Consider the following 27,307-nt stretch of genomic DNA (forward strand, 5'->3'; position numbering starts at 1 on the left):
TCATGCACACCTGTATTTTGGATAGCACACACAAGCATTTTTTTGTGCTGTCTCTATTAAGCTGATGGGTCTGTAATTGGCTGTGTCCCCTTTGTGAGAATGCGGCTTGGTATATGCTGTCCACCCTGTACCAATCCACATGACCCTTATGATGTATGAGGTCAAACATAACCTTGTTAAAAGCTATCCTAGTGGTAGCTATGGGGAGCAGCCTTCAGGCTTAATCTTGAAGGAATGTAAAGCAGCTTGTTTTACCTGAATATCATCCCCTGAATGACTAAATGAAGAAGAACCACACAGTACTAATATAAAAATATGTATTTATTAATATAACACTCTCTACTATCCTCTACACGAGGATAGAACACAACGCACACAATATGAAATCAATAGAACACTTTTAAGTAGCACAATACACAGTGGGCTCCAGGGGAGACCGGACCATATACTAAAATAGTGGTATAATAGTCACGACTGAGATCAAGATGAGGTCTAGAGCACATAGAATCACTGGGACCCCAAGGAACCACCCATGGTGAGTAGACAGGGACCCCACGGAGACAGGGTGCAGTGTGGGAACACGACTGTGGGCTCCGTACAATTCTATAGGGAAGTTGCGGTTACATTTTTAAAGTTTAAGGACCCTTCTAGGAGGACTTCGAGCGAACCCTTTGGAACTTGAGAGTTTGAAGAGCCACCCCACCCTTGGATACTGTAGTACCCGTGTTACCTATCCCAGGGGAGCTGGGTGTATAGGTCTGAAGTGGTGTTGGAAACCATCGTCATTCACAATGGAAGGCTGTGAGGAAGTACTTCTGCCATGAAGGTAAAAAGGGTCCGGTAGACTCCAATACACTAAATCTGTCTGGGAGTTGGTCACACCTCCCTGTGACAGGATGCCTATTGTACTGCCTTCCTCTGCTCGAGCTTGGCTTAGCAGCAGAAGGGCAGAAATGTGTCTCTGGTTAGCAGCATCCATTTTGTGCTATCTGGTCGAGAAGACTGGCACCAGTATGACCAGTAACCCCACCAAAGCTTGCTTCAGAAGGGTGGAATCATACCTCCCACATCAGTTACTGGTGTGGAGGTATGATTCCGAGGTGTTTGATACCAAACTCAATATGTTTCTATGCAGCCATTTTTGAGATAGCATTTACCGCGAGGTTATAATGCACCTCTACGTATATATCTGGCTGAGTCACAGACAACCCAGGAGAATGGTCTCCGAAGGCTTCAGAGAGGCTCTGTTCATGCAGGGGCACCCTCTCACATAAAATCTTGCCCCCTGCCTTCAGGATTGTTAAAGCCAGCTATGGGGGTGACATATGTTTTAAGTGTAGTGACAATTAGATATAGTGAACCTATATCTAATGATAGTGATGCAAGCACCATCTTACACAGGCTGCAGTAGCAGACCTCCAGTTCCATTTTGCATGGTCTCTCATGGGTGGCATAATACGTGCTTCTGCCCATGGGAGGCTTCTGGAGTACCTATGCCCTGGGTACATGGGTATCATATACTAGAGACTGATAAGGGCACCCGAGTATCCAATCTGGAGTGTATCAAAGTACATGCATGACAATTTAAGGGAGAAAGCAGATAGACTGGTGTCTTGATTAGCAGGATCCCAGTCAGACTAGTCAAAAACAGTGAAGCAAAAAAGTAAGGGGTTACCATAAGAAGCAGATACTACTTTCCTACACCCTTTATCTACTTTTTATATATGAGGATAAGTTCCTCCCCTTACCAGGTGTCTGGAATATCTGGCCCCATAGCTATGGCATTAGCATTCCTGTTTAGTATATAACCCCTAACAGTCAGGTCTGAGCTGTATAGATCTCCTGGGATCTTTTCTAATCCTGTTGCCTACTTCTTTTTCAGGTTTCACCTGCACAGTGATTGCCCTGTGCTTTTGAAATCTATTATATTAAATATATCTTAAAGAAGCTTACATCCCGCCCCTTGCTTTCCTTGCTTTTTATTTGTTCATGTGCTTACTGCTTACTTTTCCTCCATTTCCATTGGCTCAAGCACACTGTTTCCTTCATTTACCAATGCTTGTTCCTGTATTGTTCCTCATGTGCTTTTCTCATCAATTTCCTGTTGCCGAATTACTGTTTCCATTTACTTTTTCATACGTTGTAATATGAGCGTTCGAGTGTGGGGTTCAATGTGCACTAATGCCCTGTGCTTCTCATCTGCCACCCAGCTGCAGCGCTGAGCGGGGCTAGTTGTCACATATTGTTTACTCAAGTCCCAATTCTATTGCAGGACAGGAGGCTCTGATTATGCTTATTCTCATTTCTTTATTGAAATGCTCAGCAGCCAAGTAAAAAACCACATTACCCAGAAACACTTGGGTAATAACCATAGAGTCTCATTAGCATAAATAGGTGAACAGACAATCCCACTTCCTCTTTCTTTGCTGCTCCGCAGCCAGTTAAGTGCTTCTTACCTTTATTGTTGTTATTTGCCTTGCACTGTGTGTTCATTGCGCGGCTTCTAATTTGCATTCTTGCCGCTTTGTTTTCCGCGTGTGTTGCGCTGATTGTATTGCCTTTTCCGCGCGTGTCGCGCTGGTTGTGTTTGCCTTCCGTCCCGTTCGTGTTGCGTTCTGGTGACGGCGCGGCTGGGTGCGAGGCTTCTCCGCCCTGAAGTCGGGCGCTTTGTGCCCGAGTTCTGTTTATTTGTGGAGTGGTTTTTCTGGGGTCTGGGCTGCCTCGCGCGGTGTGCGCGAGCTCCTCTCCTTCCTGTTCAGGCGGCCGGATTAACGCGCATGCGCGTTTTGATGTTTCCGGCGCTCCGTGTTGTTTACTTCACCGGAGCTCTTCTGAAGGACATCCCCTGCGGTGTTGCCGCCCACAAGCCTCCAGGATTGACCCTGTCGACGCCAGTGTCTGCACTAAGATACTGGTTGTAAAATTTGGCATAGGCTTTGCCTAGGGTGACGTTTTTGGTCACAGTGAGCCCTCCCTCCACTCTCTACCTATATTTTGGCCTGTAGTCTCTACAGCTTTGGGCTTGCTGTGAGGGTTTTTTCACCCCCCTTTATTTGAGCCTTTGGCTTGTTTATACCTTGCATTCCTCATTTGTGGGCATATATATTTTCACATTACTGGTGAACCATGAGTGATTACTTGTATGAGGATGTAGAAGAGTATGACGAGGAGGCTCCAGACACCATGGAGCACCATTTGGTAGAGGCTTTGGACCGTGGAGTCCAGTACTCAATGAATAAGGCACTAGTGCGTGCTATTACGCCTCTCAAAAGGCACTTGACTAAATATGCTGAGCAGCAGGGTTGGGTCCCTGCGGCTAAGAAGTCGTCATCTTCTCCTGCAGCTCCACATTCTTCTGTCTTCAAAAAATTGGCGCTGTCCTTGTCCTCTGCCAAACCTGATGCTGTTGTTGAGGAAGATGAGAGCGATGACCTGCAATCATCCTCTTCTTCGGATCCCGCTCCTCCTCCTCCCAAGAAAAAGAAATGCAAGGAGCATTTTGTTGATGCGTCTTCGCATCCACCTGTCCTGACTTTTGAGCCGGCGGACATTGTCCACCCCCAGTCCACGGCTTGGCTTCCTTCTCAGGCTGTGACGGAATACGTCCAGCAGCACATACGCCAACCCTTTGAAAAGGAGGTACGTGCCCGTCTCCGGTCTGAGTGCCCACGACCAGACTTGGCTGATCATCTGGCGGAGACCCCTGAGGTGGATCCCACTATGACGACGTACCTCCGAAAATTTGCGAAAGATCCCAAGAAGGGTCTGGATAGGTCCTGGCGGGCTTGCCAGGACAAGGTTTTAGACCTCCTGGGCCCTCTCACCAAAATGTTGGACCTCGGTTTCCTGGCTAAGAGTACTAACCGGATGGTGGATCCGGATGAGCTGATTAATTGGGCTCAGCGCGCCATTTGCCAGTTGGGTAATGCCAACTGCGCACTCTCTGCTGAGAGGCGCAGATCCATTCTGCTGAAACTAGATCCTAAACTACAAGAGTTGGCTACTTCCGAGTCGGGTCCTGCGGCTCAGGGTCTTCTTTTTGGGCAACCATTTTTGAAGGAGCTGACCAACTTTGTGAATACATTCGCCGGCCTGGATAAAGCTCAGGCGTCTCTTCGCCGGACCCTTCGTCCGGTTTTCAACAGGGCCGGAAGAAGTAGGGGGCGTTCCTCCGGCCGTGGTCAGCAGCAGCCCTCCCAGAAGGGCTACCAGTCCCAACGTGGAGGTCAGCAGGACTCGGGATATACCCCTCGTTCAAACTTCTATCCCTCCAGAAAAGGCCGTGGCCAGTTCAAAAGAGGACGTGCTGGTGGATCCGCCGGCGCCTACCACGATTCCGCCACTTCAGGTGAGCATTCTTCCTGCATGCAGTGTTGTTCTGGGGGGCAGGATTCGCCTTTTCCTAGAGAACTGGCGATCAATCTCCAGCGATGCATGGGTGCTGGAGACGGTTCAGGGCTTCAAGCTAGAGTTTTATCATCCTGTTTGTCAGTCCCGTCTTCCTTATCCTCTCCATTTCTCAAACCAAAGTCGAGAGTTCATCACAGAGGAACTCAGGTCTCTGGAGGCCAAGGGGGCGATTGTGCCGACGGTGCGCCATCCTCAGGGCTTTGCCAGCTCAATCTTCCTTGTGGAGAAGAAGGGAGGGGGATCGAGGTTGGTCCTGAACCTGAAGGACTTCAATGCGGGAGTGGTTTACCGCCACTTCAAGATGGAGGGAATCCATCTGTTGAGGGATCTCCTGAGGGAACGGGATTGGATGGTCCGTCTAGATCTCAAGGATGCATACCTCTCGGTTCCGATTTTTCCGCCCCATTGCCGCTTTCTTCAATTCCAATGGCTGGGGATATGGTATCAATATCAGGTTCTTCCATTCGGCCTTTCGTCAGCACCGTGGTGCTTCACGAAACTGTTGCGTCCGGTCGTGGAATATCTCCGCAGTCGCGGAGTTCGCTTGATCATCTATTTGGACGACATCCTCCTGTTAGCGGATTGTCCGGTCAAGCTTATGTCTCACCTGACGTGGACCGTAGATCTGCTCCAGTCTCTGGGATTTTTGGTGAATATTCCCAAATCTGTTCTTCAACCTACACAGGTGATAGATTTCTTGGGGTTTCAAATCAATTCCCTTTCTTGTCAACTTCTGCTACCTCGTCAGAAAGTTCGTTACATCAAACGGGAATTGAAGTCTGTTGTCTCGAGTCCGACGGTGTCGTTGAGATCGTTAGCTCGAGTTGTAGGGCTTTTAGCGTCTTCTCTGCAGGCGATATTTCCGGCTCCACTGCATTACCGTGCGTTGCAGCGTTTGAAGATTCAACATCTTCAGAGGGGCCTACGCTATTCCGATCACATCCCTCTGTCGGAGGAGGCGAAGTCGGAAATGACGTGGTGGTTGAATCACATGGAGGCCTGGAACGGCAGGGCCCTCTTCGGATCTTCTCCGGAGATTGTGATCGAGTCGGATGCCAGTCAATGGGGCTGGGGAGCCCGCTGCGGATCGGTCACGACGGGGGGCAGATGGTCCCCCCAGGAGCGCTGTCTCCACATCAATTGTTTGGAGTTACTGGCGGGATCGTTCGCGATCAAATGTCTGTCTCCAATTCAGTCCCACTGCTGTATACTTCTCCGAATGGACAATGTATCAGCAGTCCGTTATATCAACAAGCTCGGAGGGACTCGTTCGAGGTTGTTGGCGGAGATCGCCAAGGAGTTTTGGCATTATTGTCTACACAACGGGATCACAGTTATTGCGGAGTACCTTCCGGGTTGTCGCAATGTGGTGGCGGATTGGAATTCCAGGTACCTGAGGGATTTCAGCGACTGGAGACTCCATCCGCGTGTATTTCGACAACTTCTACGGACCTGGGGCCCTTGTCAGATCGACCTCTTTGCGTCCCGACTCAATGCACAGCTTCCCCGGTTCTTCAGCTGGAGACCGGACCCGGAGGCTCTGGCAACGGATGCCTTCCTTCAACCGTGGCCGACCTCCCTGTGTTATGCGTTTCCCCCGTTTATGTTGATCCCCAGGGTTCTGGCATATGTGAAACGTTTTCAGGCGGAGCTGATTCTGATCACTCCTCTGTGGCGGGCCCAACCTTGGTTCCCTGTTCTCTTGGAAATGACTTGCGCATTGCCATTTCTTCTGCCTCCGAAGCAGAATCTCCTGTTAGATCCGCTTCAGAATCCGCATCCCCTAGTTCAGTCAGGCTCTCTCCTTCTCCTGGCGTGGCGGATTTCGGGGAACGATGGGCTGTGTCGGGCCTTTCTTCGGACGCTACCAGACTCCTCGGTAACGCCTGGGCACCAAATACCCACAAGCGTTACAGGGGTTCCTGGAAACGTTGGAGTGACTGGTGTGCTCAACGGCAAGCTGATCCAACATCAGCGGATGTTTCTCTAGTTGTCAATTTTCTAGCCTCCCTGTATTCGGCTTCTGGTCTGGCATACCGTACTATCAATAATTTCCGCTCTGCTATTTCAGCAGGTCATGTCCCAATTGATGGTAAACCTGTAGGGGAACATCCTTTGGTGTCCAAGGTCCTTAAGGGCGTTCGTATGGCTGTCCCTCCACGCCCCAAATATGTGGCCTTATGGGACGTTTCGGTTGTTTTGCGATTTTTGGAAGCCTGGCCGGTTAATTCCTTGCTTTCGCGCAAGCAACTTTCGGCCAAGCTTACCATGTTGCTATGTTTGCTTTCTTGCAAACGGATTTCTGACGTTCACGCTTTGGATCTTGCTGGTCGGAGTTTTACTCCTGAAGGGGTTGAATTTCGCCTTTCCCGGCGCACCAAGACTGATACTGACATTATCTCTTACCCTTCTTTTCCGGCCCGTCCCAACCTTTGTGTGGTCCAATGCCTGAAAGCTTATGAGGTGAGTACTTCTCTTATTCGTTCTGATTTGCATGGTCAACTGTTAATTGCATTGCTGAAGCCTTTCCGCCCCGTTACTCCAGCTACGTTGGCTCGCTGGGTACGGTGGCTTATGGGAGAGGCAGGGATCGATGTTTCTGTTTTTGGGGCTCATTCAGCTCGGGGAGCCATGGCCTCTAAGGCTTTTTCATTGGGGGTCACCTTGGGGGACCTTATGAAGGCTGCTGATTGGTCAACAGATTCTGTGTTTAAGACATTTTACTTTAAACCTGTACCTTCGGTTGCGTCTGTGGTGTTGGATGAGCTTTGAACAAGCATAATCAGAGCCTCCTGTCCTGCAATAGAATTCAAAATTTGCAAACATTCGTGACAAGAATTTTCAATTCTATTAAGGACTAGGAGGCGAGGATTATCCCACCCATAGATTGTACATTATGTTACTGACAATTGTTTTGCATTACTCTGTTACAACAGTATATATTGCATCATCTTCTTTTCCCACCCTTACTTCGGAATATGTCTGTTTTTGTTGGAATGGCTATTACGGCTTTGTGTCTCTTTTCAGGTTCTGATCCCAAGTGATGCGCCTCCAGTTCCTCGTAGGAGCGCCTGTTATCTTCTCTAAAGAAGTCTCCTGTTTTTCTGCCTTCAGCTGTTTGGGATGTCTCCCTTCGTTGCCTTCATTGGACTGCTATTGGCTGTTGCATTGACTTTTGGATTGTTTACTGTTTCCTGGATTCTCCTCACCAAAGAAAGAGGAAGTGGGATTGTCTGTTCACCTATTTATGCTAATGAGACTCTATGGTTATTACCCAAGTGTTTCTGGGTAATGTGGTTTTTTACTTGGCTGCTGAGCATTTCAATAAAGAAATGAGAATAAGCATAATCCTCGCCTCCTAGTCCTTAATAGAATTGAAAATTCTTGTCACGAATGTTTGCAAATTTTGAATTGTATTATATGTGCTGTCAAACCAAGCATAAGTGAAGCTAATCTGCTCGGAGCTTCGTAGCCCTTCAGAATGCAGCCCCTTCTCTGAAATCAGACAACGCCCCTCCCTATTCACCCTGACAGCGCCCCTCCCTATTCACCCTCTCCTCACGCCTGAACCGCATAAACCAAGGGGAAATTCCAGAGTGGTAGAATGGACAGCCTGCCTGTGACCAGTTAAAGATATATGAAAAAGTCAAATAAAAAGTTGGATGCAATTAACCGAGACAAGCAAACAAATTAATTAAAATAAATCGTCAAAACAAATCACCACATGTCTATATGATAATCAGATGTTTGTGAAAATACAAAAAAAAAATACGGAAAATAAGTGACATCCACCAAAAAGAAAATTTAACAACCTCAATTATTTATCTTCATATTTTAAAAGCAGAAAATCAAAAATTTGCTAGCATTCGCGACAAGAATTTTCAATTCTATTAAGGACACGGAGGCGAGGATTATGCTTCTCAACTTTACTGCATCAACACAGCAGCCAATGAAAATATATTATTTTCTCAAGTAAACAGTAAAATTACTACATTTCCCATGAACACCATGGTTATAGGCACGCCCCCACAGTCCATAAGAACCCCCAGCGTGCACATCACTTCCTCTTTCTTTGAGGCGATAAGTCCATAACGTGAACCAAACAAAACAGTCCATAACATGAACCAAACAATCCTCCAACGTGGAAGAAGAACTTCAGATCGTCATCTCGACGTCAGTCGTCTGTCAGTCCGACTTCTTATCCGATCCTGAAATAAAGGAAACAACACCCCGTAATTCTTGCATAAAAGGGTGGGTAAGCTTAATACATACAGTACATTAAGCCGGGTGGGATAATCCTCGCCTCCGTGTCCTTAATAGAATTGAAAATTCTTGTCGCGAATGCTAGCAAATTTTTGATTCTATTACAGGACCGGAGGCTTCAGATTATGCTAGTTTAACGCTGTTTAAATACCACAGAAGTAATATCTCCCACCGGCTTGTAATAAAACGTCTTAAACGTTGAATCAGAGGACCAATCTGCACAATGCATAATATCTTGGATACTGGATCCTAAACCATAAGACTTGGACGCCATCGCGCCTCTAACTGAATGAGCACCAAAAATACTCGTATCCACACCAGCTTCCTTCATAATGAACCGAAGCCATCTAGCAATAGTGGCAGCCGCCACTGGTTTAAAGGGCTTTTGAATAGAGATCAACAATTGTGAACAGCCCTGCGGCCGCAAGGCCTTCGTACATTCCTCGTAGGTCTTCAAACAATGGACCACACACAGTTTTTCATTGTCAGGAAAAGCATTATACGATATATGTCGAGACATTGTTTTAGTACGACCTGTAATATGAAAAGAAACCCCCTCTGGGGTAAACACTCTACCTGTTACGTCGAGCGCTCTGACATCTGAAGATCTTCTGCAAGAGGATAGACAAAGCAACATGGCTAATTTAGCCCACAATTGCTTCCTGGACAGGAGAGAATTAACCGGCCATCTGTCAAGCAAAGAAATGACCACCGAGACATCCCACAAACCTGAATACTTGGGTTTGGGAGGGTTGGCCACCCTGATGCCTTTCAACAACTTACAAACAACCGGGTGCATGCCTACTGGTTTACCATCCACCAGGGCATGCCCCGCCGAGAGGGCTGAGCGAAAGTTGTTGACCGAACGATACGCTAGGCCACCTGCCGCCTTCTCGGATAGAAAATTCAACACTTGGGGTAATCCTGCCCCCACGGGATCCAGACGTCGTCCCACGCACCAATCCACCCAGTTCTTCCAGGCAGCGGAGTATCGCTTCCTGGTGGAAGGTGCCCAGGCCTGCTTGATAAAGTCAGCAGCCTTGTCCGAAATTCCTGGCATTTGCCACTGATCCCTGAAAGCCTCCATGCCATCAGGGATAACCTGCCCTCCAACAGCAATGGGTGCTGTTCCTGACGAGGGCCCTGCAACAACCACTTCAAATCCGGCAGCAACCGGGGGCGGTCGCAGCTCCACTGTAACAACTTGGGAAACCACGCTTGTGACGTCCACCACGGAGTCACCATGACAATTTCCGCCGCTTGCCGTATCACCTGAGTCATTACTCTGGGAATCAACAGAAAGGGGGGAAATGCATACTGGGTTCCCACCGACCAATCCTGGAGAAATGCGTCCGTCGCTTCCGCCATCGGATCCGGTCTCCAGCTGAAGAACCGGGGAAGTTGATACGTCAACCTGGAGGCGAACAGGTCCGTCTGAAAAGGACCCCAAATCGCTTGTAACCAGAGAAAGACCTGGGGAAGCAGCTTCCAGTCGCTGTAATCCCTCAAGTGTCTGGAATGCCAGTCTGCCACTTGGTTGGCCTGACCCGGGATGTACTCCGCTATGACTGAAATCTGGTTCTGTAGACAGTAATGCCAAAACTCCTTGGCTATCTGGACAAGAAGAGACGACCTCGTGCCGCCCAACTTGTTGATATACCTCACTGCGGACACATTGTCCAGGCGCAGGAGGATGCAACATGATGTCTGCTTCGGGGATAACGTGCGGACCGCGAACGATCCTGCCAGTAATTCCAAACAGTTTATGTGAAGTTCCAGATCCTGAGACGACCATCTGCCGCCTGTGGAAACCTCTCCACAGCGCGCGCCCCAGCCCCATCTGCTGGCGTCCGACTCGATTACCACATCTGGTCGCGACCCGAAGATCGCTCTGCCGTTCCAGGCATCCAGGTGGCCTAGCCACCATTGTAGTTCGTGCCGAACCTCGTCCGTAAGCGGAACTGAGTCCGTATACGAGAGACCCTTCTGAAGGTGCCTGATCTTCAGACGTTGGAGGGCTCTGTAGTGCAAAGGACCCGGAAATATCGCCTGGATAGAGGACGCCAGGACTCCTACAATCCTGGCCAGTGTTCTGAGCGAGACCAATTGCCTGTCCAGCAGTTTCCTGATCTCCTTCTTCAAGTCCCTCAACTTCGCCTGTGGAAGAAGCAGCTGCGCCGTGAGGGAGTTGACCGTGAACCCCAGAAAGTCTATTACCTGAGTCGGGGTCACTACTGATTTTGCTAGATTTATCACAAACCCCAGGCTTTGTAACAAGGAAGTAGTCATGGTCAAGTGTTGCTGTAACACTGACCGGTCCTGCGCCATGATCAGAATGTCGTCTAGGTAGATGATCATGCGCACACCCCTCTCCCTGAGGAAAGCCACCACTGGCTTCATTACCTTGGTGAAACACCAGGGAGCCGAGGAGAGACCGAAAGGAAGAGCTAAATACTCGTACCACTGGCCGCGCCACTGAAATTGCAGGAACCTGCGGTGTGGAGGAAAAATCGGAATAGAAAGATATGCATCTTTCAGATCTAATCGCACTAACCAATCTCCTTCTTGCAACAAATCCGCTAACATGTGGATACCCTCCATTTTGAAATGGTTGTACACCAGATGTTGGTTGAAATCTCTGAGGTTGAGCACAAGTCTGTTGCCACCTCCCTTCTTTTGGACTAGAAAGACATTGCTGGCGAAGCCGCGAGGACTTCTCTGGCAAAAAGCGATCGCGCCCTTCCTCAGCAAGTCTGCCACCTCTGCTTCTATAAAACTGTGATCTAGTTGGGAAAAATGGAGAGGTGGCGGGGGAAACGCTTGCGCAGGAGGAGAGTAGAACTCTAGCTTGAATCCCTGAACAGTCTGCAAGACCCAAACATCTTGAGTTAACACCAGCCATTGTTGCAGACAATGTCGCGTGCGACCCCCCAAGGGAAGGAGAGACACATCTGTGAGACTCACCGGAACTCTGATGGGCCTTGAAACTCGCCCTGTTGTTTCCCGACTGGAAACGGCCTTTGTTGAAACCTCTCCTGGACGGATAGAAGGTGCCACCGCGGGTGGAGTCCCACTCGCCGCGGCCGCGGCCAAAGTCACCTCTCTGGGAGCCTCTCTGGAATCCTCGGCCTGACGAGCGACCCCCGCCTCGCCCGGCCCTGTTGAAAACACCCTGCGTGAGGGCGCGCTTAATACCACTCTGGGCTTTGTCCAAGGCGGTGAAGGTGCCGACATACTTGGTGACGTCCTTCACGAACCTGTCTCCAAAGAGACATCCACCGGCCAGAGGGCCCGGTTCCGCTTCCGCCAGCTCTGTCAGATTGCTGTCCATGCGCATGAGCAACGACTTGCGCCTCTCTGAAGACACTGCGCAGTTCGCGTTTCCAAGAAAGCAAATTGCGCGTTGAGTCCACTCCGCCAGTATGTCCGGATCCACAGGAGTCGCCCCCTCCTTGGCCGCCAAGGCCATCTCCAGGATCTTGGCTAGTGGCCCAATAACATCAAGCATCTTGTCTTGACAGCCTCGCCAGGCCCTGTCAAGCCCCCTCTTAGGGTCTTTCGAAAATTTTCTCAGGAAAGTGAGCATACTGGCATCTATTTCCGGTGTGTCCGCGACACCGTCCGGAATATCCGGACGCGGACATTCCGACCGCAGCCGGTTGCGCACCTCTCGAGGGAAGCTCTTACGGAGGTGGTCGTGAATGTAATCAGATACGTCCGCTGGCGGGACCCAGTCCGAAGACCGAGGGTGGACGATGTCCGAAGGGTCAAAGTGGAAGGCCTTAGGGGCCTTGTCCTCCACAGGCTTAGAAGCCGGTCTGGCCTTCTTAGGGGGCGGAGGATGCTCCTCCGAAGTATCAGTATCGGTATTGGTATCAGTGTTAGTGGTGGTGGTATCCGTGTCCACCACCACGGGACGTTTACTTTTCGCCTTGCCGCCAGAACGTGGCTGACTAGAGCATTCTTTAACCGGAAGGGAAGCCAAGGACTGCGCATGCGGCCACGATTGGCGCTCCTCCGGAACTGAAGTAGAGGTAGACGGAGCATCGCGCTTCTGCTTCTTGCGTTTATCGTAGCCATGACGCTTCGCAAAGCCTTCCAACTGCTTACGAATGGGGCGCAGGGCCACTGCGAGTGCTTGCTGCACAGTCTGGGGGACCTTCGTCTCCATGGCTCTGTCAACTGAAGCTTGGACCGAGGCATCCAAAGCTTCTACAATGTTATCCTCTAGAACAGCGTCCTGCTGCCCTTCATTAGTATCCTCCCCATCTGCCTCTTCCTCCTCAGGGTATTTAACCCAATTTTCCATGGTATCAAAATGGCACTGAAATATAAGGGAATAACCCTGGCAGCCTTTGGGGGTGGTGGGGGGGGTCAGCCCACTGCACACAACAGGTAAATACCACACAAACTGTACCCAAACCCCCTCAGCAAAGCTGTAGTCAGGAAGGCCAGTGGCCAAGGTCCTCAAATCTAGAGAGCGTGTGCCCACTCTGGACTCTCAATTTTCCCACCCTGCACAGGCGATCTAACAAGAGGCAAGCCGGTGTGTAGAACGCGCAAAACGCGCGTTCCAGGAAGCCAGGGAGACGTGCCGAGGCGCGCCGCCCAAATCGCAACCAAAATACTACTAAAACCAGCCCAAATGGTCAGCGTCTTTGGGCGCGCGCGTCGGCCGTGAGCCACCCGGCCTGAACGCAGGGCGCATTAGGGAGCCTCCGCGCGCCTTCAGGCAGCCGGTACCGGGCCCCAGTGATGAGCGCGGATTGCCCCTTGCCGGTCAAAGACCGTAGAAAAACACGCGCTGACAGCCGCGCCCTCCACAACGGAAGCAGCGCGCTGACAGGCGCTCGCTCCACCGCGGGAGCAGCCCCTTGAACAAGACGGCCCAAGCAACGAAGCGCAAGGTGAGCGCTCGAATCGAGAAACACAGAAAACCAATAAATGCAAAAAACAAATACAAATGCCACCAGAGAGCACCCCAGTCCTCAATTCAGAAGCGGAACCACCCGCATTAGTCAATAAATCTAGACTTTTCCCAAGACACCCCCAAAGCATAAAGCAGAGTGAGGGGACAGGGAAGGTGCACTTAACTCTGGCTTGTGAGCAGCAAAGAAAGAGGAAGTGATGTGCACGCTGGGGGTTCTTATGGACTGTGGGGGCGTGCCTATAACCATGGTGTTCATGGGAAATGTAGTAATTTTACTGTTTACTTGAGAAAATAATATATTTTCATTGGCTGCTGTGTTGATGCAGTAAAGTTGAGAAGCATAATCTGAAGCCTCCGGTCCTGTAATAGAATCAATGTGTGTTCATCCTCTTGACAGATACTGCAGGAGATCTACTTCAGGCTAATGAGCGCCCTCTAGAGACAGTTTGCCATGTATTCTCAATCATCTGCAAATTCCCCAAAAGCTTTCTAGATAGTATCTTCATCATCAGTCTTCCTCCTGCTTTTTACGTCTTCTTCCAAAATGCAATGTGGTAATCAAACTGTAATTTGAATTCAATGACTGTTCACTCCTTTCTCTGGAGATTTAAAGAACATTGCACAAATAGCTGTTATTTTTCAGCTGCAACTAACACATGTGACGTTGGGCCTTATCATGAAAAATATGCTCTTGGGCAAAAATAGATGTTCTAATGCATACACCTCCATGTGCACATATGCAGAAACTCTTCTGCGATAAAGATGCCGCAACAGGGTATACACCTGTCTCGAGTTCGGGGAAAACATGGAGGCCGCTGGTTAGGGCGGCGCGCACGTCAGGGACAGACTCTCTCCCCACCGCACTGCACCGCACTCGCTACTTGGATCTTACCGGCATCTAGGACGGCGTAAAACTCGTAGGCATCTGCATGGGGATCAAGGAGTGACACATTTTGCACACCGGAGCTTCCAAGCGAACGGGAGGTGTACGGAAAGCGGTTTTCTGAGCTTGGCACCGATGTGTGTGGGCGCGAGATCGGAACCTCCCCCCGCCTCGCTTCAGCGGTAGAAACAGGCAGCCGCGGAGCTACGGCGCGGCCGCAGGGCGGCGGCTCGCGGGCTCCTCAGAGAAGGAGGTGAGAGGGGAGAAGGGCGGGTGAGGATTCACCCGATCTTCGCTAATCCCCGCACGGGACAAACGGAGCCTGAGGACAACGCTACGGGGGGAAGAAAGTAAGCAGAAACCAAAAGTGAAGGAGACCGCTCGTGGACCCCACGCAGCTTCCAATGAACTGAGCAGTAAGGTGGGGGGGCAGTAAGGGTCGGTTCAAAGGGTTTGGAGAGCTCTAAGGGTGCAGAATGTTTGAAGCCCCCAAAAGTCGTCAGTAGCACATAAGGGAGACAAGGAGCCAAGGGCAGAAGGCGGGGGAAGGGTTCCCGGAACAGCACCCCCATGGGGAAGCAAGGGGAGGGTTGCAAGGTACCCCCCCCCACTGCACCCCAGACGGTGGCACGGACGGAGGAAGTGAGGTGGAAGTAGAGGGGGAAGCCGGGGCCGAGGCTGAGGTCGAGGCCGGGGTGGAAGCGGACAACATCAGCGACAGCCCAGGGGTGAAGCAGGGGGCTATAATTAGAAGGGGAGCACCGCACCCTAAAGCTAGTTTCAGCTCCCAGTCAAAGGGCAAAGGTAAATCCAAGGGGTCCCTTGGCAGTGTGACTCGTATCCCACCCTCGCTGCAATCATACTTTAAAGCGCTGCCCCAAGTTCTGGACATCATACAAAGCACAGAGGCTGTGGACTGTACCCCTCAGGGAAACATGAATGAGGATATCACGGTTCCAGTGGTCACAGCGATTGACTCCATTAGTCCAGCTGTCACAACAGTGACCTCAAAGCCAATTTTAGCAGTAGAGCTCGGGGAGCCTAACCATACTGAGGAGATCATTGAGGGGGCCACGGGGGACTCTATTGTCGGAGAGAAGGTCGGAAAGAAGTGGGGGGTGGTAGCTCACTGGAGGCATTGTTGACTGCTATGAGAGATGAGATAAGGAACGGCTTTGCGGAATCCAAGACAAACCAGAACTAGATCAGGGCGGTTTGTGATACCCTCGAGAAAAAGGTAGACGGGCTTTTTGAAGGACCAGAGAGCCTGGAAGGTTCGGTCGGGGAACTGAAAGCGAGTCTGGAGTCAGCAGAGACCAGGATCCAATCCCTAAGGAGAGAGGGGGAGGCGATGAAGGAAAGGGTTGAGTCCCTGAAGAATTACTCTAGAAGGAACAACCTTCGACTTCTCAAGGTCCCAGACGGGAAGGAAGGTGGAGACATCAAGGCTTTTGTGGTGTCAGTACTAAAGAACGCCCTCAATCTGGAGGAAACAGTGGAAACTTTGGAGAGAGATATCCAGAGAATCCACAGAGATCCTTTCCGCCTCAACCCCGGGAGAGTGAAACCTAGAAAGCTCTTACTGAATTTCCTTACATATACACTAAAGGAAAAAATCCTCAATCTCGCATTGAAGGCGAAGTCACTAAAGGCCCCAGACTTCTCTTTTGAGGTTTGGTCCGATCTCTCAAAAACTACCTTAGACAGACAGTGGGAGCTTGGTGAAAAAATGGAAAATTTTAGGGCTGCGGGGGCAACAGTACAGATGAGGTTCCCTGCCTTTTTGAGGGTCATGTATAATAATAAAATGTACAACATCCGCTCCCCTCCGGAAGCCGATGAATTAATCGCATCCATTACTGCACACTCACAGGGGGGGTTCTAAAGCTCTAAAGGGATCATGTTCCATCTATTGATCTTGAGGCTATAAGGGATCCAATGAGGTAGATATCCCCATGCACTGAGCACAGCAATTTCTCCTTTCTTGGAGACGTCTGAAGGTCACCTGTTTATGTACCCTTGAAATGGAGTAAGAAGTGAAAAAAATAAAATAAAAAAATAAAAAATAAACTACAAATATAAACTAAAAGGCTGAAAAAAAAGTTATATATATGTGTAAACCGAAGGTTAAAAAAAAAAAAAATCAAAAATACATAAAAGGGGGGTGGTACACAAAATACATTCGGAACTCATAGTTCATAATGGGGGGGTTGGAATTCCCTTCCCACCTTCCTGCCTTCCTTACGCCCTTTTTTCTTAGGAGAAATTTACTCTCAATATGCTTTGTCTTTTAGCTGGTTCTTGTACATAGCATCGGTGGGGTGGGAGGGGAGGGTTAGTCCAATGAGGCAAACCTGGCTAACCATCTGGCCAGCGTAAATGACTAGAATAGTCTTAGACGGCCACCCATATACCTTAGTGGGCTACTACGGCCCGAACCACGACGACCCATCCTATCTAAACAAGATTCAGAGTTCTTTGATTACCTCCCAAGACTCGGTAATTTGGGCTGGAGATTTTAATATAGTTCTAAATCCCAGGCTTGATAAGTCCCCGAACTCCAGAGCCCTGACGCCTTCTAAATCTAGGCTTATCCTTCTATCAATAATGTCAACTTTGGGTTTAGCGGATGTATGGAGGGAGAGGGCGGGCAATACTCTGGGGGTCTCTTTCCAGAATTTTAAATACAAACACAAGTCGAGGATCGACTATGCTCTCTTCAGTTACAATCTTAGAGATGCATTGAAAGAGTTGGTATACCTTCCCTCCCACCTATCTGATCATTCAGCTATCCTCTTTACCCTGACACATTCCCAACAGATCAGACACACCTCTTGGTCCTTCGACCGGACGATTCTGCTCAAAGAGGAAGAGAGAAGCTTCCTGTTAGCTGAGTCCACTTAATTTCTGGAAATCAACCTAAACTCGGCTAGTATAGTAACGGTGTGGGAAGCTCTTAAAGCTTACTTAAGAGGGTGCATAACCAACAGAGCCTCACACAGAGGGAAGGTATACAGGGAGGCAATCAAAAACTTAGAGCAGGAATTGCGTACTATAGATCAGAGGTGTGGCCCTGCTGGAGGATCTGTAGAAGATCAAGAGAACCGGGCCAAACTGAAAAAAAATCTGGAAAGTGTATTACAGGAAAGGGTTGCAAAGAGGTGGGAGGCGGGCAAACTCTCAAATTTTGAGTACGGAGAGGCGGATGGTAAGGTCCTAGCCTGGAAGATAAAATCAGACCAAGCCAAAAAACATATCAGGGAAATTAAACGGGAAGGGGATTTAATAGCTAGGACTTCTAACTCGGAAATTGGAAGCGCTTTCCAGGAGTTCTTCCAGACCATCTATAAGGAGGAGATCACGGATGACCCCACGGTTAGGGACTCCTGGTTAGGAAAGGTTCAACTGCCTACTCTTACAAGTGATCAGAGCGAACACCTCGATAAGGAAATTTTGGAAGCCGAAGTCAGTAAAGCTATCGGGCAACTGAAGCGAGGAAAAGCGGCAGGCCCGGACGGTTTACCAGGGGAGTTGTACCGGGTACTAGGTCCTGCCATAGTTCCAACGTTGACTGCCCTCTTTAATGGCATTTTTCTAAATGGCTTGGTGCCACCTGAGTCATGGAGGGAGGCGACTATCGTGCTAATCCCTAAACCTGGCATGGACCCGACTGATTGCGGGTCCTATCGGCCGATCTCGCTCCTAAATAACGACTATAAGATCTTTGCAGCCATTCTGTCGGCACGATTGGGGAGTGAGATCGGCTCAATAATCCATCAAGACCTGAAGGGATTTATAAGGCGGCGTCAGTTGGCAGACCTAACTCATGACCTGGTAGGGGCTATAGACATTGCCTCTACTTTTTCCCTCCCCTTGGCCACACTTACTCTGGATGCTACTAAAGCATTCGATAGGGTCAATTGGCCCAATCGGCCGCCGTAATGAGAAAGTTTCAGTTGGGGGCCAATTTCTGTCGAACCATCAATCCCCTGTATAGGGACCCCAGGGCTAAACTGTTGGTCAATGGTATTCTCACAGAGCCCTTTAAAATCATGAGGGGAACCAGGCAGGGCTGCCCGCTTTCCCCCCTCCTATTCAATTTGTATATTGAACCTTTTGCGCAAACCTTGAGAGAGGAGCATAACTTCCCCTCTTTCGAGTTTGAAGGATGGGTCAAGCGGGTAGGACTTTACGCAGATGACATCCTTATCTACACTTCCGACCCTGAGCAAGCCTTTCCTATAGTCGTTAAAAGGGCGGAAGAATTTGGGCGGGTCTCTGGGTATGAGATCAACGCAGGGAAAACCGAGATAATGATATGGAACATCTGCAACACACAGCTGGCAGTAACTTCATCAATGCGGTATCTGGGAATAAAGATCACTCAGGAAATCGGTAACACTGCACAGATCCACCTGGATCAGGTCCTCCGTGAATGTCGGGCGCTTCTAAAATCTTGGACCTTTCTCCCATTGACCATTCTTGGGAGAATAAGTTTAATAAAAATGTCCATTCTCCCCAAGTTCACGTTTATTTTCAACACCACCCCATTAGCCTTCGACTCCAAGCAACTCCAAAAATGCCAACAGGAAATTCATTCATTTGTCTGGAATTACAAGGCAACCAGGCTGGCTTGGAAGAAACTGAGAAGGAGGAGGGAAAAGGGAGGGCTTGCCCTACCAGAATTACAATACTACGCATGGGCGTTTCAGCTGTCGCATTCTAGGATGCTGCTGAAATCCCCATCAAGTTCATCCATTGGGAAAATGTTTAAGGCCATGCTGAATGGGGCGGACCTGCCACTTGATGGTTTTTTATTAAAATTCGGGGAGCAGAAGTTCTTCAAAAAGGTGAGGCTAAAGATCTTACATTCACTGGCCAAAGCTTGAGTGCTGATTAAAGCTGATCAAGTGCTGATCAAATCTCGCTCCAATTTGGGACTCCCCGGGGCTTCCCCCCTGTTTTGGGGATATTCTTGCAGTACCCCTAAAGGAGGCAGGGATCCTAAGATGGGGTCAATTGCTAGCTGGAGGGGCATTGGTAGAATAGGACGAGCTATATGAAAGGGATGGCCCAGCTTTATCTAGGTTTAAATATATACAGCTCGTCAGCTGGTCTAGAGAGTTGATCAGGAAAAAGGCCCAATTGGGGAGGAGTAGCAATTTGGAATACCAGCTGGTAGAAAGGCAATCGGGGGGAAAAGAAGTAGCCTTTTGGTTTTGGACCATTTTGGAGGAGGTGGATGGGGAGTTTACCCTCCCCGACGAGCAGTGGGCAGGTGACATGGGCCTTCAGTGTGAGGACTTGTGGATAAGACCGTTCACTCTCCTGTACAAAATCGTTAAGCCCGCATGGTTGAGGCGGAATCACCTGTTCACGGTCCATCGAGCTTACCTATCCCCGCAAAGGCTATCCAAATTCCAATCAGGAAAATGCTGTAACAAATGTAACCTCCCCGGTGCCTCCGACGTCCATATGTTTATGGAGTGCCCCCCAATCAATCTATTTTGGGACGAGGTAAAGGTCACTTTGGACTCAATCCTTAATACATCATTATCCCTTACACTACCATTGATAATTTTTGGGCTGGACGACAATGTTACTGGATCTGCAAAGACCTTCCTGTTCTATGCAATTCTTCTCGCGAGACGGCAGATTTGTAAATTTTGGGTCGACTCTAAGGCACCATCACACGCAGGCTGGCTAACGTCCCTATATGATACATCAAAGGTCGATCTGGCCAGATCCTGCAGTAAACGTAACCTCACCTTTTGGAACTTGCTGGTTCAGTGGAGGTAGTTCTCTTGCCATCATTCCCGGGTTTTTTTGGGGGGTTTTTTCCCCGGGTCCGATGATTATGCCTATATACTTCATGGTCCAACGCGGTGGTTCCGTTCGAAAGCATTTGGTCCTACAGGCCGAAATATGCCTCGATGGAGCTTTTGAGGGGATTCGCAGGCCGCCTAACATCTTTCCCTCCTCGGTCATTCCAGAAAGCGTCTCCCGCCAACCTGGCTTCCATGTCTGGGCTTGACTAAGGATTACGATCTTACCTTTGGCCTATCGACATGTATGGTGGTTGGCGTTCTTTTCTTGGAAACGAGGGTCAGGCAAATGAGGAAGAAAAAAAAAATGCCGCAACAGTAGTTTGCAGAAATCTCCTTTGTTATGATAACACATATGTGCAAATTAAAACTTGTATAGCTTAGTGCACATTATGAGAAGTAGTTCCTAACTGAGAACAAAGAAAAAAACTGTTTTCCAGGAATTTAATTCAGTCCTCTTCAATCAAGTAAAATTATGAACAGTAACGTGCTTTCAAACATTGCTACAGTACATAAGCTTCAAGGGTATATGTTTTACATATTTGGAGTAGTTGTGATACCTCACATAACACTAATGTGATAATCGCACCCACGTTTTTGAAAACGAGCAGGATACTTTGTGAGGTCCAGTTTCAAATAATGGACACACTTCAGCATTTACCACGATTCCCCGGATGAAGGGATATTTCCCGAAATGCATTGGGACTTTTTTAATAAAATTGTGAGATTTTGGATACATTTTACGGCTCCTGTGCTTTGACTAAATATATGTATGGCATTGGGATGCAGATAATAAATTGAAATAAACTTGGAAAAATAACGATAAAAGCAGTAAAGAAATTGAAGAGGAAAACAAAGATTAAAAATGAATATTTGCTTGATTGGATTCATTCTACAATGGTGGTGGCTGTGCAGTTTGATTTGGAACTCAGGGTGGTTCCTTCGTGTTCAGTTAGCTGCAATCAATCAATCAATCAATGTACTTGTAAAGCGCACTACTTACCCGTGAGGGTCCCAAGGCCCTGAAGGGGGGGGGGAGAGGGGAGTGTGCTGCTACAGCTTGAAGAGGCAGGTCTTGAGGAGTCTTCTGAAGGTGAGTAGGTCTTGGGTATGCCGTATGTGGGTGGGGAGGGTGTTCCAGGTCTTGGCGGCGAGGTAGGAGAGGGATCTGCCACCGGAGGTCGTTCGCTGGATACGGGGGACAGCGGCGAGGCTGGCGGGGCAAGGCTGGTGGAGCGGAGCTGGCGGATGGGGGTGTGGAAGCTGAGTCTGCTGCTCAGGTAGGCTGGTCCGGTGTTGTGCAGTGCTTTGTGTGCGTGGGTGAGGAGCTTGAAGGTGATACTCTTGTCGACGGGGAGCCAGTGTAGGTTTCTCAGGTGGGGGGTGATGTGGCTGCGGTGGGGGATGTTGACGATCAGTTGGGAGGAGGCGTTTTTGATGCGTTGTAGTCGTCGTAGGTGTTTGGCTGGGATTCCTGCGTAGAGTGCGTTTCTGTAGTCCAGTCTGCTGCTGACGAGGGCCTGTGTCACCGTTCTTCCTGTTTCGGTCGGGATCCACTTGTAGATTCTGGGGAGCATGCGAGGGTGTTGTAGCAGGAGGAGGAGACGGCGTTGACCTGCTTGGCCATGGAGAGGGAGGAGTTGAGGATGAATCCTAGATTGCGTGCATGGTCAATGGGTGTTGGTGCTGTTCCCAGTGTGGTCGCACACCAGGAGTTGTCCCAGGCTGAGGGGGTGGATCCGAGGATGAGGACCTCCGTCTTGTCTGAGTTCAGCTTCATACGGCTGCTCCTCATCCAGTTGGCGACGGCCTTCATTCCTTCGTGGAGGTTGGTTTTGGCCGTGTGTGGGTCCTTGGTGAGGGAGAGGATGAGCTGGGTGTCGTCGGTGTAGGAGATGATGTTGAGGTCGTGATGGCGGGTCACTAGTGCGAGGGGGGCCATGTAGATATTAAACAGCGTCGGGCTGAGGGATGAGCCCTGGGGTACACCACAGATGATATCAGTGGCTTCAGATCGGAAGGGAGGGAGGCGGATGCTCTGGGTTCTGCCGTTGAGGAAGGACGAGGTCCAGTCAAGGGCCTTTTCTTGGATTCCGGCTTCTAGGAGGCGTGTCTTTAGAGTGCGATGGCAGACCATGTCAAAGGCGGCTGACAGGTCCAGGAGGATGAGGGCTGTTGTTTTGCCATTGTCTAGTTGGCGCCTGATGTCGTCTGTGGCAGCGATGAGGGCAGTCTCGGTGCTGTGGTTTCATCTGAAACCGGACTGGGACAGGTCCAGGATGTTGTTGTCTTCCAAGTGGCAGGTCAGTTGCATGTTGACGATTTTCTCGATGACTTTGGCTGGGAATGGGAGCAGGGAGATGGGCCAGAAGTTCTTGAGTTCCTTGGGGTCTGCTTTGGGCTTCTTGAGGAGGGCGTTGATTCTGGCGTGTTTCCAGCTTTCCGGGAATGTCGCTGTTTCGAAGGAGATGTTGATGACCTTCCGTAGTTGGGGTGCGATGGCTGCGTCTGCTTTGTTGAGTAAATGGTGTGGACACGGGTCACACGGAGATCCTGAGTGGATGGAGTTCATGACCATGCGTGTCTTGTCGTCGTTGACGTTGGACCAGGACGTCAGGCGGTTGGCGCTGGTGGTGTTCACAGGGGAGGTGGAGTCTGGCGTAGTCGGGGTGGTCGTGGTGTTGAAGCTGTCGTGGATTTTAGCGATCTTGCGGTGGAAGAAGATGGCCAGTGAGTCGCACAATTCTTATGAGGGCGGGATGGCGTTGGCTCTGGGGTTGGAGAGTTCCTTTACGATGCTGAAGAGCTCTTTGCTGACGTGTGCGTTGTTATCCAAGCGGTCTCTGAAGGAGGATCTCTTGGCTTATCTGATGAGGTGGTGATGTCTGCCGGTAGCGTCCTTGTAGACTGCGCGGTTGTCTGGTGTGCGTTCGTGGATCCATGTCTTCTCCAGTTTTTGGCATGCGCGTTTAGAGGCCTGGAGCTCGTTCGTGAACCATGTGGCTCTCTTGCTGGTGTGGCAGCGCAGTTGGGCGGAGCGCAGAGAAAAATTGCACACCTATAACGTTTTAATAAAGTCAAGCACATAAACAATGGGTACATCGGAGTGCAGCTCAACACTCATTCACGTACATTACATATTTGGAAAACATATTCTGAATTAAAACATTCATAATTTTACCTAACTGAAAAGCATTGCTGTAAATTAAGTTTCTGGTCAGGAACAACTTCATAGAAAGTGCACTGGTAAACAAATGTACTATGCTTATATATGCTGCGAACCAGACAATTCTTGAGAAGCAGAGCCTATGGATTAGACATATAAATCCTACCAACATGGCTGATCGGGTGCAGTGGCATGAAGCTCATTTTCTGCTCAGACGCGCATTATCCATGATATGGGGCTCCGGTGTTTGCTTGACTCCAAAAAGTTACATTTAGGTACATTTATTCCATTTCTTGATCCACTAAGAAATGTTTGATCCTCCCTATCGTTTTTTCTCCATTTCTATCCTAATATCTTTTTACTTTGCACTGATTGCTCTGGTAAAAAATCCTTTTTAGGTGGAGCATTCAAGACCTCTTGTATATACTTTAGTATATATCCTTTAGTATATGCTTATATGTGTATGTACTTTGTGGGCTCTGGAGATCAGCCCTAGGACTTGTCTGCTCCCATTTAGGGACTTTTTTTCTGTTCAACTGCCTCTATTTAACTGTCTAGATAGAAATCGACCAGCAGAGGTCAGTAAAATACCAGAATTGTTTCTGCTGAGGGACTTTTAAAAAAGAAATTGGCAACTGCCTCAATTTAACTTTCTTGATAGAAAATGACCAGCAGAGGTTAGTAAAATACCAGAATCACTTTAGCTTAGATTTCAGTCCATAGAAATTGTCTTCCACAGGCACCCAAAGACAATATTTTTTTTCAAATCTTGTATTTTCAGTGATATGACCACCGAAGGCCCTGCTTTTATAATAAAAACAGAGCTTTGGAATACACCATTTCCAGCTGAAAGGCAATATTTCTTTCCATGTGTTCCCATACCTGGCATGTCATGCAGTTTGGTGTTTACTTTCCCTCCATGCTAATGAACAGTAGATGTTTCAGCGCCCAGGCTAATGTGCTGCATAGCTAAATACATATAAGGTCCTAAAGGCGAGACCAAATGTATTGCAAATGCTTGTTCATTTTCCTCCTGCAGTTCTTAACATGTTGCCAGAACTCTGCTCTTAAAGGAAGCACTGCCCTCTGCGGACCTCAAAGGAGACTTGAATTTCACCTTCTTGGTTAACACACCTTTCTGGTGCTGAAAGTGACGCTCTTTCATGTGGTAAGAAAATACCAGTTCTCCCTTTGCCACCTCACTTCCCCATGTCAGCAGAGCTATCCCCTAAGATGCCCAGAGCAAACATGCACAGGACTCTGATAACTTTACTTTGGGTTTCACATATTAGAAAGGCTCAGTGGTTATACAGCAGAGCTATCTTCCAGGTTACTCGTGCCTCTGGCAGTAAACTATCCTCTCACCCTGAACTCAAGCCACCTATCCTGCCCTTGTACTATTGTCATACTGCTCACCCTATACTTGCACACCTCTTACTTTGTACAGGGTAATATTCCTCACCCTCTATACTCACACAATTCTCATTCTGCACTAAACACACATCATCGAACATGCATTGAGGGACTTTCATCCTGCACTCAGGCACTCATCAATTCTCATTCATGCACCACTCACCCTGCACAGGGAGCACTCATACCATTCTCCCTGCACTCATACATTGCTCCCACACCTCTTAACGTATTATTAATCCCCTAGGCATTTTCCAATTCTTGTTTTAATACTTGTGATTGCTGCAAGGGTTTCCTCCATAGTAAATATAACTAGCATCATACTTTCCTGTGACCAAATAATCAATGTGTGTGGTATCTCTTCTACACTCTTGTGAAAAGCTCACTATTTGTGCTGAATATAATTTGGAAAATTGTTGCTCCCAAACACGTGGTTGTATGTAAAAATGATCTTCATTCACAATGTGGGATACTTCATTTGCGAGAAGATGCCAGAAGGAGCGACTATCTTTTAGATAGGCCTCCCTGGCCATTTCTCGCCAGTATTCCTCCTCCCAACTTCTCTTGGCTTGTATCTGCGTTCGCTTCCTCTCCTCTCCTCAGCTATAGCTATTCTATCCCGCGTTTTACAACAAATAGTCAAAGTGCTTTAGCTGTTTTGCAATCTTCAATAAACCATTCAGCCTCTTTGCGTCTAACAGTTTTTATCTTGGATGTTCGGTGATAGATACTCCTGATTGAAGTGACTAACTCCTTGAGTATTTCCATAACTGCTTGATTATTATGCACTGTATCCCCAATCAGATTGGGCGCATTTACAAATTCATTATATAGTCGTGAAAGAATATCCATGTTCATTTGAATCTGTGGCGTCTTTAATCTTCTATCATCATTAGTTGTTATGATTGATCAGGATGTTGTGGTCACTGTCCTTTCTGTCAATGACCACCATATCATGGAAATCAGGTCATCATTAAGTAAAATGTAATATGTCCTACTTTTGGCATTTGCCCTTTTGTAGGTATTTTGTGCCCCACTGTCCAGTTTAGTGCACCTTCTAAATGCTTTACCCCATTTGTATGAGTAATTGAAGCCAGTTGCAAAGCGACTTAAGTGCTTCGCTTCAGGGTTGGATTCTGCAGTCTTGGAATACCGCTCTCCTCATCGTCTTCTAAGGTTAGATCCTATATCAACAGTATAGGTTCCAATGTTCTATTCATGTCGCCAGCTATCACCAAATGAATTTTTGTATTATCTTTTGCCAGAAAGTAAACCAAATGTTTTTGAATCATTGCTAGAAATGGGTATTCTGATTGGCTAGGATTTGCACCTAAGCAAGGCAGAATCCACCACTCTAGCCTCTTCTGGGCGTTGGACGGCCCCCGGCCATCTGACGTCACAGTGGGCGTGTGCGGAGGACGGCTGGGGGCAGTCCGAACCGCGCACGCATCAAATACTTTAGCACTGCAGGGGAATTCCAGCCACAGCGAAGCGGCTAGTCAGGATAAGAGGATTACACGCCTAAAATAACCCCTGCTCACCCCCTTGGTCACTTAGTACGAGCAGTCAGGCTTATTCCAGGGGCAGTGTGTAAAGCATTTGCACATAACAAACAGTAATACAGTGAAAACACTGCAAAAGGACATCACACAAGTTTTAGAAAAAAAACAATATTTATCTGTGTAAAACAAGACCAAAACGATAAAAATCCAACACGGTAATCCAAAATACCAATAAAGCAAAAAAGACTTTATATACAGTTCCTTGAAGTCGGTAGCTCCGTACAGGGCTATCACGGCGGCGTGAGCACACAAATCTAACAGTTATGGCGGTGTTGGGGAGACCCGTTAAACCCTAACTTTGGAGATGCAGGACGGCAGACCTTATAGTGAGCCCTGGAGCAGTGGTGTCGGCAGGCATTGGTTCCTGGAGTCGGTACAGGAGTCGATGGTGACGATGGGCCCTTGAAGTGACATGCGTTGCAGGTCAAACTCCTAGTGTTTGAAGTCAGGAGCACTGGCGTCGACAGGCATCGGAGCTGCGGAGTGAAGCAGAGTGGTGTGGCGGTGCAAGCATTGGCTCTGTGTTGGTCATCCAGCAGTGTTGGTGAGTCCAGGACTGCGGTGTGAAGTGAGGCGGTACTCGTTGCATTTCTGACAGGTCACAGTGCAAGCAGGGGCATCTGGGTTGCTGAAGCGATGTCGTCAGTAGACCCAAGGCTGTGCTGCAAGATGGGGCAATTCAGTGTGTGGGGCCCACAACCCATGGTGCAGGCAGCGGTGTCAGTTGATGATCTGCAGTCAATGGCACTGGAGTCGGTGGGGCAAGGCTGCAGTGTGGAACAGGGGTGAGTCATGTAACTTACAAGCGGTGCCCCCAAAACCATGGTGTAAGCAGCGGTGTTGATGTCAGCTTGGAGC

The 27,307-nt window shown here is 48.8% G+C and overlaps 1 protein-coding gene across 3 annotated transcripts in view; it reads left to right on the forward strand.

Moving 5' to 3' along the window:
• LOC144768581 (sulfotransferase 1 family member D1-like) overlaps positions 1 to 27,307 on the forward strand; it is a 410,920-nt gene that overhangs the window by 85,663 nt on the left and 297,950 nt on the right. The window contains exon 1 of one of the 3 annotated variants that reach the window (XM_078652371.1): positions 14,891 to 14,907. The exons of the other annotated variants lie outside the window; for them this stretch is intronic. The gene's annotated coding sequence lies outside the window, so the exon portion shown is untranslated. Of the gene's footprint in view, positions 1 to 14,890; positions 14,908 to 27,307 lie in introns of those variants that run through there. 3 annotated transcript variants of the gene reach the window in all.

The sequence above is a fragment of the Lissotriton helveticus genome, chromosome 7, assembly GCF_964261635.1.
Source record: "Lissotriton helveticus chromosome 7, aLisHel1.1, whole genome shotgun sequence".
Taxonomy (NCBI): Eukaryota; Metazoa; Chordata; class Amphibia; order Caudata; family Salamandridae; genus Lissotriton; species Lissotriton helveticus.